This window comes from Schistocerca americana, chromosome 6, assembly GCF_021461395.2.
Source record: "Schistocerca americana isolate TAMUIC-IGC-003095 chromosome 6, iqSchAmer2.1, whole genome shotgun sequence".
In the NCBI taxonomy this organism is placed as follows: domain Eukaryota; kingdom Metazoa; phylum Arthropoda; class Insecta; order Orthoptera; family Acrididae; genus Schistocerca; species Schistocerca americana.
In genome coordinates this window covers 34,915,786-34,934,840 of record NC_060124.1, presented here as the reverse complement: position 1 = coordinate 34,934,840, position 19,055 = coordinate 34,915,786, and the positions used below count along the sequence as shown (strand labels likewise).

At 42.6% G+C, this 19,055-nt stretch overlaps 1 pseudogene; it reads left to right on the top strand.

Annotated features, from left to right (window-relative positions):
- The first annotated feature begins 16,114 nt into the window (after nucleotides 1-16,114).
- On the top strand, nucleotides 16,115-16,232 carry LOC124620593 (annotated as a pseudogene).
- Nucleotides 16,233-19,055: the final 2,823 nt, after the last annotated feature.

Genomic DNA, 19,055 nt, shown 5'->3' with positions numbered 1-19,055 from the left:
CAAACTACCTAAAATGACTGCGTGCATATAAAAAACATTACCTACATGTCTTTTGTAAACTTATATTTCATTTCGTTACCGTAAATGTTCTAGAAATTCAACAACTGTAAGAAATTGCGTATATTTTGTAGATAAATTAAAAAGTTGCAAGACGAAAAAAGTGTTCACAAATTACATTATAGAGAATTTAACGTAGATAAAACCAACACTTCAACTCATCTGAAATAGAAATTAATATAGGTCTTATGAATATAATGGCTTTTTGACGTACAGTCTGTATTTCGTAAAATAAATTGACACTAAGGGATAACTTTGGAAGGGCGACGCACACAACTTATTTCTGTATGAAACTGGCTTTATTGTTCTGATAAAATTATTATAGTTCATATATTGGAGAATATAAATATCTTGTTTTGCATTAAATTTTTGTATTGCAAAACAAATTGCATTTAATTTTTGTGGCGACCTTCAATGTATCTAGATAATATTATTATTATCTGTATCCCACAAAATATCACCACTAAGTTCTGTTAATTCCTGTCCAAAAGAATATTCTACGTACGCTGCACCATGTCACGTGGGATAAAAATTCACACTGTCGTTGGTATGAGATGTGCCGAGACAATGATTGTCGCCCTCTGACCCATAGTAACGATAATATTACACAGTTTTCGCTAACTTTATTTGAAACTGAGGCACTGTTACATGTTGTCACTTTCCATGTACTTCACTGATTGTCTTGTTCCAAGTCACTATGTTAGCAGGCCCACTTGCAGGTCATTCAATACGATTATCTAGCTGTGAAATCATTGAAATTGTTCTGTGGCATGGTAGGTCTCCACACGCCCCTGTACAGTATGTGTTCCTCAGTGGTTTAGTAACAGTTGTATTGCGATTTCTGAAGACAGTTTATACAAAATGGTATACCTGGAGAGCAAAAGACAAGATAAATAAAATGCCTTGTAATTTCATGTACAAAGAAGTGGCAGTGTACAAGGGCGCATGGTAAGAATGAAAAATGTCATTTTTGTGCACTTCTATTAAAATTATAATACTCTTTCATAAAAGCTCATTACCATTGTACTGAAATTGTAAGCAAGATTCTTCAGCGATCATTGGAAGCTTTGTAAATGAACCTCTGGCTCAAGATATACAATGACTAATAAAAATCATCATTTTTAAGATAGAAAATAGGACTTGCAATTTAATGTACCATTCAGTTCACCATCTTAGGTTACTAAGGAAGGCTACTATAGCTGTTATACTATAAAAATAAACCAGTTTCAATATAACTGAGAAATATATTGACTAGTTCCAAGTATAGTCACCTGTACGTATACAGTTTATGTCATGGCCATGAAAGGTAATAAGTCTTCATTCAGATGTGATACTTTTTCAGTAATTAGAACTTTGTTTTACTTCCTCACAGAGGAAACATCTGCTTAAGTTTTCATTTCATTTTGCATCAGATACCATCAAATTAGTTTTACACTGAACATTTACTGGTTGTGCATAACATACGAGTTTATTACCACTACAAGTAAGAGTCTGCTGTGTCTGAGGCAGTGATTATTACAGGTTTGATCTCTATTTTGTCTTTCAACATCTGCATCTACATCTATACTCTGCAAGCCATCTTATGGTATGTGGCAAAGGGTACATTGTGTACCACTGTCACATCTTCTTTTCCCTGTTCCAGTTGTAAACAGTTAAATAGAAAGAATGACTGCTGGTAAGCCCCTGGTTGGACTCTAATTTTATCTTCATGGCCTATTTGTGAAATATACGTAGGAGGACTCAATATATTGGTTGACTCCTCTAGCAACACCCACTCTTAGATCTTTAAATGTAAACCACACCATGATGCAAATACTTCTCTTGTAACATCTGCTCCTGAAGTTGGCTAAGCATCTTCATGATGCTTTCACACTCACTAATTGACACTGTTAATGTACAGTTTTGTTCTCTCACATGGAGGGGCAGGCTGGCGGCAGCTGTGTTGCTCCTGTTTAGCCGAATGATGTTAAGATATGCACAAATAGTTTTTTTACATTTAAAATGATTAAAATACACTAAATAATATTTACTTTGATAATTTTCTATAAAACAGAGACAACAATGGTGTGGCCAGAGCTAAAGTGATGATGATGATGAAGATGCTTCTGACAATTCCCTTGAAGTCAATTCCCAGTAAATGCTATGTGGGCAAGAAGGGTGGCTGGAAGGACAGGATTATAAAGATAGGTCACTTTGTCTGGGAGTGGGGGAGATGCTGTTAGGCTCATAAATGGGATGGAGGCTGGATGGGTCAGTAGGCAGGGAGAGGTATCAGAGAGTTGATCTAAGCAAAGGTCATAGGAACTATGGCAATAACTTGTAGAATATGTAGTTCAGAATGAGGAAGCTTGCTGAAGTTCCTTTGGTTAGGATATGTGGGGTGGAGGGAGGAGGGTGAAGAAGTGGTAGGACATGTTGCTGTAGGTGTGATGGCAACCCAGAGGAAATGGAGAACAATGAGGTCTTAAGGTTACAGGATGTATAAGATTTACAAAAAGGTTTTACAAATTTTGGGAGAGGTGGGAATTTTGACAGATGGTGGGGAATGCATGCATGAGAGGGAAATTGGATGTAAAGGCAAACCAGAGTGACTGATTTTCTAAAACATGTAAAAAGTAATAAAATTTAGTGTGTTCAGAGATCGAGGCCATATTGCGAAATGTGAGGTGAGTCAAAGAAGGCTTTTGTAAATGTGGAGGATTATAGAAAAGTGTAATCCCCATGAATGGCCTATCAGTAGTTTTAGTGATTTAATCAACTGTGAGCTTTTCGTTGGGTGAATAATAGATGATGAAGACATGTTAGCTCATTACCAAGACTTAGTTCAAGATATTTATATGTGTTAGTAAGATGGATGGGATTGTTACAGATGATGAGGTAGGCGTAAATGGATGGAGTGATAGGAAGCATAGACCATGATTATTGGCTGTATTTTCACAGTATTGATTTTGAGGCACCAGAGGTTATATAGCATCTGGAAAAAAAGAAATTTAAATCACTTTATCAATATGTTACTACAATGGAGCTGTTATACGTGCTCAGAGAATTGTAATTACTATTACCTGTGTATCGTAGTATACAAGAGAAGATTTCATTGTCTTCTCTTGTCTTCTTCTTCTTTGTTTTCGGTGCCTGGTTGGTTCTGATGTCGCATTTAGATTATGGTCTCTAAAGAATTATTTCTACTATATGTAGTGTATTTAGAATTTCTGCTAAATGCAGATGTCAGTATTTAATGCAGTATGTGTTTTTGTTAGTAGCAAGAAACTACCTTCCTTGCCCCCTTTATTTAATTAATTATGTAACAATTAAATGTTAGCCGGCCGCGGTGGTCTAGCGGTTCTGGCGCTGCAGTCCGGAACCACGGGACTGCTACGGTCGCAGGTTCTAATCCTGCCTCGGGCATGGGTGTGTGTGATGTCCTTAGGTTAGTTAGGTTTAAGTAGTTCTAAGTTCTAGGGGACTTATGACCTAAGATGTTGAGTCCCATAGTGCTCAGAGCCATTTGAACCATTTTTTGAATTAAATGTTAACCTGGCCATTTTTAATTGCTATGGTGAAATGATACCATTGCTGTTAAAATTGATAAAAATTTCTTCATAGCTATTTCATTCTGAAAGTATTGAAAGTATTTAATCCCAGTAAATGTAAAACAGCATCTCAAAATAATTTTCATTTAATTTTAGGCCAGAGGTACAGTTTTATTGAAAGGAATTATTTTAATTGTGTACACTGCCATTGCACGTGGGCAGCTATACCTGAGCATCAAACCTCACAGAGAAAAAAAAATTGTTTGAATATTATATTAAATTTTATTATCATGTAACATTAAAGATAGATCATTTTTCTTATCCATCATGAGTAAGACAGATGTCTTCACATTGGACTATACATGATATTTGTGGTCATAGCACCTTGAGAAATTTTGACCGTGGGTTTTAATGAACGTAAAAGAGATTTTCTTTAGTCAAACTTTTTCATTCGAAATTAATGGAACATTTTTTCTCTCTTTTCAAAAATGTAAGTTACACAATAGTTACATGAAAAAGTAGATTTATTGATTTGGTTCTGGAAGGACCATTGAGAAGCACGGGATGTTGGGTGGAAGCAGGAAACCAGCATTGTTGGCATACTTGAGTAGATGGTTAGTGGAGGCGGATGATTACATCAGTTGTGTAAAGGAAATATAGGATAGAGGGCATGATTGATCCTTCGGGCACTTCTGTGGTTGTACGGAAGATCCTAGATGGGCCGTCTCTAATGACCTCGTTGTCGACGGGACGTTAAACACTAATATCCTCCTCCTCCTCCTCCTGGATGGGTACTGTTGATCATGAGAAAAGAAGGGCGATGCCTAAGTAAGAAAGCTGTGAGGTGGAAGTAACTGACTGAAAGCACAAAAGCACATATGTCTGTAGGTTGAAAAGGAGACCTGAATATCACACTCAGTCACAAGTATTTTCAAGCTAGAGAGAGGGACAAAGATAGCAGGATGACGTTTGTTAAGTTGTAGGGATAGGAGACGGATGAAACTGAAGATTGGCTGTCTATGGAGTACTTTGATGAAAGTTATGAAATTCAGGATGGCGGACATAGATGTTGCAATGTCGCACTGATGCCATGGTTGAAAATTCAAACTTTGGCGGGGAAATAGGTCAATTTGGCAACCTTTACTAATCTAACTCCACCCCTCCCCCACTATCCTTCCATCTCCTCAACTCCCCCAAATGGAAGTTGGTGGGAAAAAGACTCAATCTGTGGTGGGCAGCTGGATAAGATGGATGTAAGTCTTTTTTGTATGCAGTTCGGTGTAGTGTTTATTTAAACAATCTGAGTTGCCATTAATTGAGCACTAGACAGTAGCTCCATCCAGTGTGTTCATCTTGAGGCCAGAGGCCAACTGACATAGTTCACAATGCCACTACCAGAGGGCACTTTTGATCCTCGCCTCTCATGACATAATCCAAGGTGGCGACCCAGGGGAAAAAGTGGCGGGAAATTCGTTCTGTCTGTGTCTAGCTGCTGGACTAGGAGGATCTCAAGACAGCAGGTTAATATAGCGTGCACAAGGCATTGTTTAAACAATTTATTTAAGGATATTGTTTTCTTATCTCAGAAATTGCAATACACCTCGAAATTGGCACTGGTGTTTTTAAAAAATTAGACAACATTGAAAAATTGCAGTAGTTATTTTCGATAGTGAAAGGAACCACGTACCTACACTGATCCAGATCCCGCAATATGTACCTGGAAAGCGTTCTCGCATGCCCTCCTTGCAGAGTCGTGGCCACTGGAAGAAGCCATGCACCAAGCTCATGGCACCAGCATGTGGCAGCCGCAGGGCAGCCACAACTAAGCAGTTCCTGTTGCGCTGCAAATACCCACAGCCTTCCATCTCACCCGTGGCGCACGGATACCCCTTGCCGTTGAACACGAGCTGCCTGAGGAGTTATTACACCTGATGTTTAAGCAGTGCGCGGAGTATTAAATAAGTGTAAGTGTCGTGTGGCTAGGACCTCCCATTGGGTAGACCGTTCGCCGGGTGCAAGTCTTTCGATTTGACGCCACTTCGGTGACTTGCTCGTCGATAGGGATGAAATGATGATGATTAGGACAACCCAGTCCCTGAGCGGAGAAAATTTCCGACCCAGTTGGGAATAGAACCCAGGCCCTTAGGATTGACATTCTATCGTGCTGACCACTCAGCTACAGGGGTGGGGAGTATTGTCACATACTTATCTTGAAGATTTCACGGGGACTAAATGTATTACTGCACAAAGAGAGAGAGAGAGAGCTATGCAGATGACACAAGAATATTTAAGAATTTGCGATGTAATTACACGTTTATTCCGAGGAATTCCACCTTCCCCCCTCCCCCCCCCCCCCCTACTTGAACATGGACTCTAAAAAGTTCGTGGCACATTTGTCAAACCTTCCAGTGTTACTCCCTGAAACACTTCGCGTGCTATTGTGGGAAATTCCACAGCCTTCCCTTGTCTTCGAGCACAAGCTGCTTCAGAAGTTATTAAATCCAATTGAATATGTCGCTAAATACACTTTCAAAAAGACCGCTGCACAGCAGTTTGCTTCAATTTTGCGATGTATACCGCCACACTTGGAACACAGACTCCAAAACAAGATCGCAGCACACTTGTGAATCCTTCTTGCTTTCCTGCCTGAAACTCTTACCGCACTTTTGTGAGAAATAGATCCCAAAACCGATATAAGCTGGAATATCCAGTTTTACGCGCCAAAACGACAATATTTGGAAGCCGAAATAAATACCTCTGTAACTTTAAACAGGATGCTCGACAATTTTCGAGTTTTAGCTGCTTGTTTGGAGGCACTGCGAGAGAGAGAAAAATTTCTGAGTGTCACAGCTGCTGTGGTCTTTATCACTTTTCTGAAACACTAAGTGGGCTTTGCTGCTGCAGACAGGGACGTTAAAGCTCTAATTTTTTTTATTTTCCTCAATTTTCGAAGCACGCTAGTGTCTAAACACAGGCGGGAAAATCAGAACAATGACATAACTTCAGGACACATTTCGAATCCCACAACAGACCATGGAAAAAAAAACAGAATTCGAAGCACTGACTTACAGACAAAAAAATGGCTGTAATTTTCGGTCAGTTTTCGATGTCCTGCAACTGCTGGTCTCGAGATGCTCTAAAGCCACAATGGCACATGGGGGACAGCATCTCACGTGTCCAAACCAGAGGAGAATTGTCTGCTTGGACTTGTCTCTGAATGTTCGAACAAAGAAGACATCATGTAACTCTCAGACGTCATAGAACTTTCCATGGATACTTTGCCCCCGTCTTGTCCGAATCAGTCTGTAGAAACTCCTATGCTTTGCACAAAGGATATCTTGTGACTCTCTGATGTCTTGGAACTTCTTGTGAATGGAGAATTCTGATTGGCTCTTTCTGAATTCACCCACCAAATTGCTGGTGCACTGTCCACCACATTCTGCAGACGGACAAATTATGAGAATTTCAGCGGCAAACTCTTTTGTATAGATAGAAAAACATATAGAAATCATATTGCACTGACAGTTAAAGCCTGCAGAAGTGGTCTACAAATTACAAAATACGGAAACTACCATCAAAGACACTTCCCCAATCACACAGCTCTGCTACTGTCGAGGAAAGCTTGAATTTTTCGGCGTGAAACCGATCTACAACCAAGATATCACCACAAAAGATTGTACCACCATACCACAATGATGCAGTAAACACAATTCGCATCCTGCACCATACAAAATCATCACTTCTGCATCCTGCATATAGCTATCGACCATCAGGCACTCGTACATATACCGCAAAGACAGACAGATCCCAAAAAATATATATATACACGTGCATCTTATATAGTCGTGGCACTAGACATTTCCCACGAGATTGGTTGGTCATCCATCGTGGCCAAGGGTCATGAGTCTTGTGCCCTCTGTGCATGCTGGCGTGATGTGCGATCAGAGCGCCCTCCACAGACAGTGGCCACTCTCCGAACTGGTGTACAACTGGTTCCCCCAGTACAAAGGAATCCACTGATGGTAATGGTTCCAAACTGGCCAGCCTGCTTGCTGCCATGGTCCCTGCATCGAGTGTCGATTACTTGCAGATGCTGGGGTTACAAGAACTTTCACAATGTACTTTCACATGGTTTGCCACAACAGAATACCATTTACCTAACAGTTCTCGACATCAGGCACATAGCAGTATGCTACCGATCGTTTGCACAGTATAATTCCGAAGATAAAGAGTGGAAATTATATCTCTAGAAACCCGAAGCTTTAGTGAGGTTGTTATGTGGAATGTGCTGCAAACAACTCAGTAACTAGAAATTTCCACTCATATTTTTAACGAATACTGATGTCAGTGATATAACAGATTCCAACTCATCCTTTTACTTTACAAAGTCAACTAAGGTCTTAATATTTAAAATCTCATCCCTAGAAAACCAGAAAATCTCTCTACCACCCGTTATTTTCACCATCTAGATGCACACAGTCCACAGGACAGGCGATGTTCTTTGAACCAAATAAAGGCGGGAAATATGTAGAATGGCAGCACAAGCAGTCAACCGGTCAATTTACATGGAAGGGAATAATTTTCCAGTGCCGATATTGAATCTTCTCAAATTCCCACGGAGAAAACTTGCATCACACGCGATCACAAAGGCTGCCCAACACATACTGAGTATTAGTTCGCTATCCAGCCTCATATAGGGCGACACGATTAGGTCTGCTACATTCACGTAGCCGAGCCTTTCCAGTTTGGGCTATTCAACGACAGCTCCCGCCGTAAGCCGGAAATGTCAAGTCATTCTGGCCACAGGGTACCTCCGCCATGCACACCTGGCACAATCTTCCAAGGAAACCAGCCGCATATTTAACAGCGTAATTACAATTAAATATTACGTTCGTAGCGCCAATATGGCGACATTCGACAAAGAGCAAAGTATCGGAAATACCTTCTCCTTATGGCTGTGACTCTGGATATATAAAACCGATAAAATTACGAAAGATGGGTATAAATTGAGGGAAGAAACACGCCTAAATGTTGAGAAAATTAAGGAGTACTTGCATGTCTTCTGCTTGGTGCAGGTAAATTCTTGTACACGGGAAAGAGTGTGTGGTAGCAAGAAGAATAAGGGAAATAGTTGACATGGAAGCACCGGAAACCAGGGAAAAAGTCAATTTTCGTCGACAGCGATAAGACGGCTGGAACAGAATCTTCAACGTTGATGACCACCAAATGTAAAGTAATAAATCTACGTACGTCTGATCACACGCCCTGGTGTGAGCCAGAGCTGTCGGCCACTGCATTATACGTAGATTTTCATGAAGAATGCTTAGCTAAGGAGCGTTGTATTACCAACTGTGGAACTGCAATATAGAACTAAAAATGGATCGCGTGTTTGACACTGTGCAGGACTGACTAGGTGTTTTAAACCCTAACAAACAGTATTTACAGTGCACTTATCTGTTCTCTCTACTTTGTGGTGTCAGCTAATAAATACATTACAAACATTTGCTGTATGGTTTTTTAACAACATGCTACTGTATGTCTATTGAGGTAGGCCTATTACTGATACATGCAAGTTGATAGCTGTCTTTGATGCTCTCCTGGAAAAGAGAAACATCTGTCTCTAAATTGACTATCATCTGCGTTAAAGGATGACAGGAAGTGGATGGAGTGATTGGTTGAGGTGGTGTTGTAATGAGATATGATTTAATTGTAGACTGATGATGCATTCTAGAGAGGGAGTGGTTGCTGCAGGCCATTTACCATTCATTTAGCCATTTTTCTCCCGTTGTTCTCTTGGGAAGTATCATTGTGTAGGATAACTTGCGTTCGGCCTGTATAGAAGAACGTGTTCTGTGTGTGACTTAGAGCAATATCTACCTGCGATCGTTATCAGCAAATCACTGTCATCAGAGGATTTCCTACTCATGTGTGATGATGAAATATGTCCATCGATGGAAAATCTGTTTTGGCATCCTCCTCTAGACCAACGAAGATCTATGCCTAGTACTCCAGTCTCCTGTTGCATCTTGGGGCATAAAATCGAGTCCTCAGTTTCATAACTACGGTGATTCTAAGTTAGTGGCAGGTGTCTGTGAGGTACTGTAATCCTTGTGTCTACAACAGCTTGACAGATGTACTTTTAAGGAGTTAGTGGCAGCATGGCGTGTAATTTTACATGTCAAACAACTTTGCTATGCATTTGTCTCCCTGTGAGAGGCATTATCCATTGCTGACAATCATTTTAGAGGACTGATAGGAGCTCGGTATAATTTCTGAATCATGATTGTTTGTGAACAGTGAGCGCTATACACCTACAAAAAAGCTATATTGTGCATGTATGACAAAGACTCTATGCTTTTTCCTTTGGTGTAGAAAGAAGTAGTTGCTGTGGCTTTAGAGAATCACCAGACCAGCAGTTGTAGGACACCGAAAATTCCAGCCATTTTTCTTGTCTGTAGGACAGTGCTTCGAATTCTGTTTCTTTTTTTTTTTTTTTTTTTTTTTTCACGATCTGTTGTGGGATTCGAAATATTTAATGAACTTCTAAATATGTGATTGTTCTGATCTTCCCATCTGTTTCTGTACTTTAGCACACTTCGAAAAATGAGGAAAATAAAAAAAAAGCCCTTTAACGTCCCTGACTCCTGCAGCAAATATAAAGGAAGCCCACTTAGCGTTTCAGAAAAGTGGTGAAGACCGCAGCAGCTGTAACACTCGCAAATTTTTCTCTCTCTGGCAGTACCTCCAAACAAGCATCCAAACGTCGAAAAGTGGTGAGCGTCCTGTTTATAGTTATAAAAGTATTTATTTTGGCTTCCAGATATCGTCGTTTTGGTGTGTGAAATCGGATATTGCAGCCGTTATCGGTTTTGGAATCTATTTTCCTCAATAGCACGTGAAGTGCCTCAGTGTGGATGGCAGGATCTACAGGCGTGCTGCGATCTTTTTCTAGAGTCTGTGTTCAAGTGTGGCGGTACACATCGCAAAATTGAAGTAAACTATTGTGCAGCGGTCTTTTTGAAAGCGTATTTAGCGATGTATTCAATTGGATTTAATAAAGCCTGAAGCAGCTTGTACTTGAAGACAAGGGAAGGCTGTGATATTTCCCACAATAGCGCGCAAAGTGTTTCAGGGAGTAAGACTGGGAGGTTCCACAAGTGTGCCACGATCTTTTTAGAGTCCATGTTCAAGTGTGGGGAGGTGGTATTCCTCGGAATAAAACGTGTAATTACATCGCAAATTGTTTAAATATTCTTGTGTCATCTGCAAAGCTTTCTCTTTTTGTTCAGTCGTCATTTAGTTCCTGTGAAATCTTCAAGATACGTATGTGACAATCTTCCGCACATTGCTTAAACACCAGATGTAATGGGTCCTGAGGCAGTTCATCTTCAGTGACAGGTAGTATCTGTACGCCAGGGGTGAGGTGGAAGGCTGTGGCTATTTTCAGCACAACAGGAGTAAGATTGGGAGGTTTCACAAGTGTGCCACCATCTTTTTAGAGACCATATTCAAGTGTGGGGGTGGTACCATGAGCCTGGCTCGTGGGTTCTTCCAGTGGCCACGACTCTGCTGCAAGGAGGGCATGCGAGAAATTTTTCCAGACACATTTAGTGGGATGTGGGTCAGTTTACGTACATGGTTTCTTTCGCTATTGGAAAAAAGGTACTGACATTGTTTAATGTCGTCTAAATTGTTTTAAACACCAGTGTCAATTTCGAGGTGTTTTGCTATTTTCTAAATAAATAAACAATATACTAAAATTTTCTATACAATGCCTTGTGAACGCTATATTAACCTATCGTCGTGAGATCCTCCCAGTCCAGCAGCTAGACACAGACTGAACGAATTTCCCACCATTTTTTCCTTGGGTCGCCATCTTGGATTATCTCATGGGAGGGGGAGGATCAGCAGTGCCCTCTGGTAGTGGCGTTGTGAACTAGATCAGTTGGCCTCTAGCCTCAATGTGAACACACTGAGTGGAGCTACTGTCTAGTGTTCGATTAGTGGAGTTAGCCCAGTTGACCTATTTTCCCAAGAAAATTTGAATTTCCCACCATGACGTCAGTGCGAAGATGCCACATCTATGGCTGCCAGCTTGAATAAATCTGGCAACAATGCAGAGTGGGGAAATGCTGTCTTTGTCCCACTACTGCTTACCTCTTCCCACGTTGATCCAACGACATAGTCAATTGCGATGCAGAGGACCTAGACTCATCAAGATTGACCTGTGGATCAGTGGAAACGCGTCACCTGATCGAACGAATCACGTTTCTTTTTACACCAGGTCAATAGTCGCGTTGGATACGCTGTACACATGTGAACAGCTGCTCCAAACATGTGCATCGTCCTGGACGCAGGCCACTGAGAGCAGTGTTATGCTGCAGATGCTATTCAATTGGATTTCCGTATGACCTTTGGTAGTAATTGGAGGCATTGTGACAATCGTGCGTTATGTGAACATCATTTGGATCCCCTGAAGGGGATAGCATCTACGAATATGATAACTGTCGGTGTTGTAAGGTAGTCCTAAAGTGGTTTGAAGATCATGATAATGAACTTACATTTTTTTCTTGGCTATTAAAATCTCCTGTTCTGAACGACATGGAAAAAATTTGAACGCCTTTGGGTACCTATTCTATGTTCACAAACCACTGGTCCGTAATTTACAGGGATTGGGTGATCTGTGCATACACATTTGGTGCCGCATATGTCTGGAAACCAGTCAAAGACTTGTTGAATCCATGCTATGTATGATCATAACTTACGAAGATCATGGCACTGCAACAGCAAAAACGCTGCACAACAAAAAAGTGAGGCATCCAGAAGACACGGTTTGATGTCAGTGTCACTTCAGTACATACACACCAGCGGGGGCTATGTAAATCATTAGAGCTGCAATTCTCTGTGACGAGTAGCAGAGTGCTTTATTGTTACTTCGGAAAAAAACTTTCAATAGCCAGTATATATTGTTAACAACAGGTTTCGACAGTCGTAACTGTCATCTTCCGGTCTTAAAAATTTTTTCGTTATAAAACGTGTTCCATTGTTAGATGGAACCTCGTACCACGTTGTCATTATGGTGGATAAAACACAGCACACAATACACAGGATTGTTGACAATAGAACCACTTGCCTTCAAAAAGCATAATGTACGCGTGGACATGTTTGCACACATTTAATACAAATTTTTTGTTGAAGACCAGAAGATGGCAGTTACAACTGTAGAAATCAGTTGTCAACCATAAACACTAATTTATGCGATCTCGGCTATTGGGAGTTTATTCCAAGTAAAACACAGATCTCTCAATATGAGAAAATTAAGTGCTGGTAGCGTATCAGGGTGCCCTTCCTAAGAGTCGCCAAGAGCATTTTCTCTAGTGTTTCGACAAATATTTGAAATTTGGTTTTTGCAGTGAGTAGCTGGAGTCACCCCAAACAAGCTGCTCATCGCGATCTTTCGTGTGATGTCCAGTGTCAACAGAAAGCTTTGGTTCGTTCCCTGTAACAAACAAAATGATTTTTGAAGCGGCATTTTACGTGCTTTTTGTATACTGCAGTCGCAAATTACTCTAGTGAGAAATTCGTTTTATCGATATGTAATAACAGGGACGTGCTGCTGCATGGCAATAGTAGACAGTACGGACGCTGCTCAGTTGCTGCTGGAGTACTGGTTATTCTTCGTGTTTTAATGTCTCTGTTAACACATATCGATAAAAATGAAAATCGCACTTGACTAATTTTGGACCACTCTATCGAATGGGCCCATAAAATTTCACATTAAAAATCGTTTAGTTCATAGTGGAAAACAAACTGACGCTCTCTGTCGATACTGGGCGTCGCATGACAGGATTTGGAGTATGGGTTTTGGGTGACACCTGTTAAAAAAAAAATAAAGAAAAAATGCGGCTGACTACTCTTATAAGAGCGACACCCGGTATAAGGGGCCTCGACAATGTTAGAAACTGAGCGATCACTATGAAGGGCACAGAGATGCTGTGTACTCGTTTGAGACAGCATTTTCAGCACCTGGTAGAGTTCGAAAGTTGCCTGATTGTGGGTGTCCATTTCAGCAGAAGGCCGAATGGTGCAATATCAAGATTTGTGGTGTATTCGAGTGTGACAGCGGCCCCAAGTTGGACTACATGGGAACACGAGGGCAGGTATATTCGTCTTCAAGGTTCCAGTTGATCACACCTGACCAACACAAGAGATGATCGTCATACTGTGCACAGAGCACCAGGCAACCCTCTGTGCCTACCATCTGAAAAGAAGTAATGGACTGCTTGCAACATTCTGTGTCTTCCTGCACTACAGGTACGAGACTAGCAGCAGCCGGACGAGGGAAGGCGTAGGCTGATGTTAACTCCACTATACACTACTGGCCATTAAAATTGCTACACCAAGAAGAAATGCAATTGATAAACGGGTATTCATTGGACAAATATATTATACTAGAACTGACATATGATTACATTTTCACGCAATTTGGGTGCATCGATCCTGAGAAATCAGTACCCAGAACAAACACCTCTGGCCGTAATAACGGCCTTGATACGGGTGGGCATTGAGTCAGACAGAGCTTGGATGGCGTGTACAGGTACAGCTACCCATGCAGCTTCAACACGATACCACAGTTCATCAAGAGTAGTGACTGGCGTATTGTGACGAGCCAGTTGCTCGGCCACCCTTGACCACACGTTTTCAATTGGTGAGAGATCTGGAGAATGTGTTGGCCAGGGCAGCAGTCGAACATTTTCTGTATCCAGAAAGGCCCGTACAGGACATGCAACATGTGGTCGTGCATTACCCTGCTGAAATGTAGGGTTTCGCAGGGATCGAATGAAGGGTAGAGCCACGGGTCGTAATATCTGAAATGTAACGTCCACTGTTCAAAGTGCCGTCAATGCGAATAAGAGGTGACCGAGACGTGTAACCAATGGCACCCCATACCATCACACCGGGTGATACGCCAGTATGGCGATGACGAATACACGCTTCCAATTTGCGTTCACCGCGATGTCGCCAAACAAGGATGCGACCATCATGATGCTGTTAACAGAACCTTGATTCATCCGAAAAAATGACGTTTTGTCATTAGTGTACCCAGGTTCGTCGTTGAGTACACCATCGCAGGCGCTCCTGTCTGTGATGCAGCGTCAAGGGTAATCGCAGCCATGGTCTCCGAGCTGATAGTCCATGCTGCTGCAAACGTCGTCGAACTGTTCGTGCAGATGGTTGTTGTCTTACAAACGTCCCCATCTGTTGACCCAGGGATCGAGACGTGGCTGCACAATCTGTTACAGCCATGCGGATAAGATGCCTGTCATCTCGACTGCTAGTGATACGAGGCCGTTGGGATCCAGCACGGCGTTCCGTATTACCCTCCTGAACCCACTGGTTCTATGCTATGCTAACAGTCATTGGATCTCGACCAAAGCGAGCAGCAGTGTCGCGATACGACAAACCGCAATCGCGATAGGCTACAATCCGACCTTTATCAAAGTCGGAAACGTGATGGTTCGCATTTCTCCTCCTTACAGGAGGCATCAGAACAACGTTTCACCAGGCAACGCCAGTCAACCTTGTTTGTGTATGAGAAATCGGTTGGAAACTTGCCTTATGTCAGCACGTTGTAGGTGTCGCCACCGGCGCCAACCTTGTGTGAATGCTCTGAAAAGCTAATCATTTGCATATCACAGCATCTTCTTCCTGTCGGTTAAATTTCGCGTCTGTAGCATGTCATCTTGATGGTGTAGCAATTTTAATGGCCAGTAGTGTACAAACGACTACACGTGGAGTGGTGATGTGATGGGAAGCATGGACTGTTGACGAATGGCGTCGTATTGGGATCAGCAGTGAATCGCGTTTCTGCGCAGTCTTGGATGACCATCGTTGGCGAGTATGGCGGAGAGAAGGAGAAGCACCATTCTTCCAATGGTTGGTAGAGACAGAGCGATGTTACACCTGGCGTCTTGATTTGAGGAGCCAGTGGGTATGACTTCAACTCAAGGCTGGTAGTGACTGAGGGAACTCTGGTGGCACAACGGTAAGTCGCAGACACCCTCCATCCTTATGTGTAACCTCTTGTGCGACAGTATTGTGATGCCATTTTTCAATAGGAATACAATCGTCACACATGACATGTTTCTGTATGAATGTCTACACGATGTACAGGTACATCCATAGCAACCAACTTCCCTAGATCTTTCACTGATACAAAATGTGCGAGACCAGCTGAGACGTCAATTCTGCCCTAGTGACAGTATCCAGGATATCAAGGTCCACTTACAACAGTTGTGTGCCAGCTTGCCTCAGGAGAGGATACAATGGCTCTATGACACCTTTCTCAACCAAATCAGAGCATGCACTCAGGTCAAAGGGGATGTAACATCTACACCTACATAGGTACTCTGCAAGCAACTGTACGGTGCGTGGCGGATCGTATCCTGTACACTGCTAGTAATTTCCTTTCCTGTTCCACTTGGAAACAGAACGAGGGAAAAACGACTGTCTATATGCCACCGTAAGGCGACGGCCTTGCCGCAGTGAATACACCGGTTCCCGTCAGATCACCGAAGTTAAGCGCTGTCGAGCGAGGCCGGCACTTGGATGGGTGACCATCCAGGCCGCCATGAGCTGTTGCCATTTTTCGGGGTGAACTCCGCCTCGTGATGCCAACTGAGGAGCTACTCGACCGACCGAATAGTAGCGGCTCTGGTAAAAGAAAACCATCATAACGACCGGGATAGTGGTGTGCTGACCACACGCCCCTCCTATCCGCATCCTCACATGATGGGCCTGTAGACGGAGTGCTTTTTTAATATGCCTCCGTATGACTCCCAATTTCTCATATCTTATCTTCTTAGTCCTTAAGCGCAATGTATGTTGGCGGCAGTACAATCATTTGGCAGTCAGAATCAAATGCCTGTTCTCTAAATTTTCTCGATAGAGTTTTTCGAAACGCCGTCTTCCCTCCAAGCATGCCCATTTGAGTTCCTGAACCATCTCCGTAACAGTTTCGTGTTGTTCGAACGTACCGGCAACAAATCTAGCAGCTCGCCCCTAAATTGCTCCAGTGTCTTCCTTCAATCCGACCTGGTACGGATCTCAAACACTCGAGCAGTACTCAAGAATAGATCTCACCAGCGTCCTATATGCGGTCTCCTTTACAGGTGAACAACTCATCCCTAAAATTCTCCCAATAAACCTGAGTTGACTATTCGCCCTCCCTACCGTAGTTCTCAGCCGGCCGGAGTGACCGAGCGGTTCTAGGCGCTACAGTCTGGACCCGCGCTACCGCTACGGTCGCAGGTTCGAATCCTGCCTCGGGCATGGATGTGTGTGATGTTCTTAGGTTAGTTAGGTTTAAGTAGTTCTAAGTTCTAGGGGACTGATGACCTCAGAAGTTAAGTCCCATACTGCTCAGAGCCATTTGAACCATACTTCTCGCATGCTCGTTCCATCTCACATCGCTTTGCAATATTAAGGCCAGATATTTAAGCGACTTGGCTGTGTCAAGCAGGACACTAATAATACTGTATCCGAACATTACAAGTTTGATCTTCCTACTCATTCGCATTAGCTTACATTTTTCCGCACTTAGGGCTTGCTGCCGTTCATCACACAAACTGTAAATTTTGTCTAAGTCGTCTCGTATATTCCTACAGTCATTCAACTTCGGCACCTCACCGTACACCACTGCATCATCAGCAAACAATCACAGATTACTGCCCACCCTATCCACCAAATCGTTTACAGGGTGTTTAAAAAATGACCCGTATATTTGAAACGGCAATAAAAACTAAACGAGCAGCGATAGAAATACACCGTTTGTTGCAATATGCTTGGGACAACAGTACATTTTCAGACAGACAAACTTTCGAAATTACAGGAGTTACAATTTTCAACAACAGATGGCGCTGCGGTCTGGGAAACTCTATAGTACGATATTTTCCACATATCCACCATGCGTAGCAATAATATGGCGTAGTCTCTGAATGAAATTATCCGAAACCTTTGACAACGTGTCTGGCGGAATGGCTTCACATGCAGATGAGATGTACTGCTTCAGCTATTCAATTGTTTCTGGATTCTGGCGGTACACCTGGTCTTTCAAGTGTCCCCACACAAAGAAGTCACAGGGGTTCATGTCTGGCGAATAGGGAGGCCAATCCACGCCGCCTCCTGTATGTTTCGGATAGCCCAAATCAATCACACGATCATCGAAATATTTATTCAGGAAATTAAAGACGTCGGCCGTGCGATGTGGCCGGGCACCATCTTGCATAAACCACGAGGTGTTCGCAGTGTCGTCTAAGACAGTTTGTACCGCCACAAATTCACGAAGAATGTCCAGATAGCGTGATGCAGTAATCGTTTCGGATCTGAAAAATGGGCCAATGATTCCTTTGGAAGAAATGGCGGCCCAGACCAGTACTTTTTGAGAATGCAGGGACGATGGGACTGCAACATGGGGCTTTTCGGTTCCCCATATGGGCCAGTTCTGTTTATTGACGAAGCCGTCCAGGTAAAAATAAGCTTCGTCAGTAAACCAAATGCTGCCCACATGCATATCGCCGTCATCAATCCTGTGCACTATATCGTTAGCGAATGTCTCTCGTGCAGCAATGGTAGCGGCGCTGAGGGGTTGCCGCGTTTGAATTTTGTACGGATAGAGGTGTAAACTCTGGCGCATGAGACGATACGTGGACGTTGGCGTCATTTGGACCGCAGCTGCAACACGGCGAACGGAAACCCGAGGCCGCTGTTGGATCACCTGCTGCACTAGCTGCGCGTTGCCCTCTGTGGTTGCCGTACGCGGTTGCCCTACCTTTCCAGCACGTTCATCCGTCACGTTCCCAGTCCGTTGAAATTTTTCAAACAGATCCTTTATTGTATCGCTTTTCGGTCCTTTGGTTACATTAAACCTCCGTTGAAAACTTCGTCTTGTTGCAACAACACTGAGTTCTAGGCGGCGGAATTCCAACACCAGAAAAATCCTCTGTTCTAAGGAATAAACCATGTTGTCTACAGCACACTTGCACGTTGTGAACAGCACACACTTACAGCAGGAAGACGACGTACAGAATGGCGCACCCACAGACTGCGTTGTCTTCTATATCTTTCACATCACTTGCAGCGCCATCTGTTGTTGAAAATTGTAACTACTGTAATTTCGAAAGTTTGTCCGCTGAGAATGTACTGTTGTCCCAAGCATATTGCAACAAACGGTGTATTTCTATCGCTGCTCGTTTAGTTTTTATTGCCGTTTCAAATATACCGGTCATTTTTGAAACACCCTGTATGTACGAGCGTTGGAACTTAAATAGTGGTAACTATTTATTCACAACCGGTACAAAAGAGTTACATGTTTGAACCTGTTACTGTCCTTCAAAGTAGTCACCAGAGTTGTGTAAAACCCGTTGCCAGTGATGTGGAAGGCATAGTATACCGTTAGCAGAGCCTGTT